Source organism: Rutidosis leptorrhynchoides, chromosome 9, assembly GCF_046630445.1.
Source record: "Rutidosis leptorrhynchoides isolate AG116_Rl617_1_P2 chromosome 9, CSIRO_AGI_Rlap_v1, whole genome shotgun sequence".
NCBI lineage: Eukaryota > Viridiplantae > Streptophyta > Magnoliopsida > Asterales > Asteraceae > Rutidosis > Rutidosis leptorrhynchoides.
Genome location: NC_092341.1, coordinates 136,437,131 through 136,440,313, shown reverse-complemented (window position 1 = coordinate 136,440,313; position 3,183 = coordinate 136,437,131). Strand labels below are relative to the sequence as shown.

General features: G+C 29.9%; 1 non-coding gene across 1 annotated transcript; it reads right to left on the bottom strand.

The window, feature by feature from the left end:
- Positions 1 to 2,638: 2,638 nt before the first annotated feature.
- On the bottom strand, positions 2,639 to 2,745 carry LOC139869472 (small nucleolar RNA R71). The gene has a single exon (XR_011766080.1). It is a non-coding gene; the product is annotated as a small nucleolar RNA R71 (small nucleolar RNA).
- Positions 2,746 to 3,183: the final 438 nt, after the last annotated feature.

The following is a 3,183-nucleotide window of genomic DNA, read 5'->3' as shown; positions in this document are numbered from 1 at the left end:
TTTTATTAATCGCAATTTCATTATCGTTATTTACTTTACACTTTAAATTAAGTCTTGTATTTATTTATTATTTTACATTTGGTTTTAACTGCGACTAAAGTTTTAAAATTGACAAATCGGTCATTAAACGGTAAAAAACCCCCCTTTATAATAATAATATTACTTATATATATATTTGTATTTTTATAAAAGTAAACTAATATAGCGTTAAGCTTTGTTTAAAAAGATTCCATGTGGAACGAACCGGACTTACTAAAAACTACACTACTGTACGATTAGGTACACTGCCTATAAGTGTTGTAGCAAGGTTTAAGTATATCCATTCTCTAAATAAATAAATATCTTGTGTAAAATTGTATCGTATTTAATAGTATTTCCTTGTAAAATTTAATAGTATTTTATATACACCTCGCACAACATCAAGTATATTTTTGGCGCCGCTGCCGGGGAATCACTTAAAAGCCGGAAGCGCAACGCTAATATAAAAAAAAAATTTTAGTTTACTTTTATTAAAATTCGTTTTTATAAAAATACGTTTTAAATAATCGAAAATATAAAAAGAAAAACAAAAATATAAATATTTTTAGGAGTTTGATAAATATTTAAGTTTTATAAAGTTTCTTTAGTTTGTAAAAATATAAGTTTTATTTAATTTATTTTATAAATATATTTTATAAATATAAAAAAACCGAAAAAAAAAAAATTTATAAATCTATTTTTAAGATATTTTTAAAATTATAAAGTAGTTCTATTTTTATTTAAGTTTTTAAAATATAAGTTTTTTATTATATAAATATTTTGATATAACAGAAAATATAAAAACAGAAAATATAAAATAAAAAAAAAACGCGTCAAATAAAAAACTGTACCTGAGTTGAATTCGGGAACCCCGCGACTCGCGGAGTTTTCTGCTTCGGGCACCGCGACTCGCGGAGCTACTCTGACACCGACAGAACCCTAATTCAGCATTAATTACGGGTAATTATTAATTATTATTATTATTAACCCCAACTAATTATTATTATTATAATTACTTTTACTTTTTATTTAATTTATATATTTTAGTTAAATTAGTTTAATTAAATTGTAAAATTAATAGTTTTAATAAATAAATAATATAAAAATAATATTTTTATAAAAATTGTATTTTTTACAACTTTTTGTATATTTTTAATATTTTGTCCCTTTTTAATTGTTTTAGCGTAATATTTGTATTTTTCGCTCATATTTAGTTTTAAACTTAGTTTTTGCCATAGTTATTTTTACTTCTAGATTTTTAGGCTTTGCCGTAAAATCTCTAGGTGCTTTTTCTTTAGACTAAGATTTAGGTGCTTTAGAATTTTGCGACGCCTTTTTAAGTTTTAGTTTTTTTTTAAGTTATTTCCATTTGGGATTTAGTTTTTCCTGTAAGCTTTAATATTTTTAGACGACTTTTACCTATGTATCAATTATCATTCCAATTAGTTATCTCAATTTGCGATTATAATTTTAAGTTAGTTGTAGTAATAAGGTTAGGTTAGTCAAGTGTTTTTAAGTTTTATAAGTTTCTTTTATTTTTTCGTCACCTTTTATTTTTCAACCATTTTTCTTTTTCGACCTTTTTCCGACGAACTCTTTTTCTTTCTTATTTCTCGCTATTCTAGTTTTAGGACATAGATTTTTATTCTACTTCTTATCTAAATTTCTTAAAATTACGAAAATTTATTTTAAGTGGTTAAATTAATAGACATCAAAATTTTCTGGTTCGTAGTAATAGTTGGATTTGTACGTGGACCGGGTTATTGGAGCCAAACAGTCCTCAATTATATTGAGACCAAACGAATCCTGCCCCTCTGCTGCATCTTTTGGCTATTCGAAACGTGGGCAAAATCAGAAAAGTCTATTGATTGGATAACTTATTATAATTTTTCTTTCCTTTTAAAAACTAATAGGATATTCAGTGAATGCACCGAGCAAGACGTTCACCACCTTTTGTACGTTCACCACCTGTAACTAGATCAAGACATTTAGCAAATACGTTGATTTTTCTTTAGAATCGTCATCCAGTCGACCAAGTACTCCAGTTCAAATTTCCGATAATTCATTTTTTGAACCCGACCTCACAATTGAGAATCCGGAGAATATTCAGGAACGATTCGTAGATCCTGAACCACTAAACTTTCCTCCGGAACCACCAATCATTCAAACAGAGATTGTTGAGGAACGAACCATTAAATCAGAATCCTCTAGTGATTCCGATTCAACAAATTCAATTATGGAGAATCTGGAACCTTTAAGTATGGAAGACCGAATGAGAGCTAAACGCACTGGCCAAGGTCACGCAATTACTCATCCAGACATTAATGCGCCAGATTATGAAATCAAAGGACAAATTCTACACATGGTAACTAATCAATGCCAATTTAGTGGTGCGCCTAAGGAAGATCCAAATGAACATTTACGTACCTTTAATAGGATCTGCACACTATTTAAAATCCGAGAAGTGGAGGATGAACAGATATATCTCATGTTATTTCCCTGGACTTTAAAGGAAGAAGCCAAAGATTGGTTGGAATCGTTACCTGAAGGGGCGATTGATACATGGGACGTTTTAGTTGAAAAATTTCTTAAACAATTCTTTCCTGCATTTAAAGCCGTAAGACTTCAAGGAGAAATTGTTACGTTTACACAGAAGCCAAATGAAACTCTATATGAGGCATGGACAAGATTTGGAAAGTTGTTGAGAGGATGTCCGCAACATGGTTTAGACACCTGTCAAATAGTACAAATATTCTACCAAGGATGCGACATCACTACAAGGAAAGACATAGATATAGCAGCTGGTGGTTCTATTATGAAGAAAACCGAAACTGATGCTTACAAAATTATTGATAACACTGCTTCCCACTCACATGGGTGGCACCAAGAAAAAGATATCGTTAGATCATCTAAAGCAGCTAGAGCCGATTCTAGCCATGACTTAGATTCCATTTCCGCAAAGATAGATGCTGTCGAGAGACGAATGGAAAAGATGACTAAAGATATTCATTCGATACGAATTAGTTGTGAGCAGTGTGGAGGACCACATTTGACAAAAGATTGTCTCAGTATTGAATTAACAATGGAACAAAGAGAGAATATTTCATACATAAACCAAAGGCCTGGAAATAATTATCAGAATAATTATCAACCGCCAAGACCAAT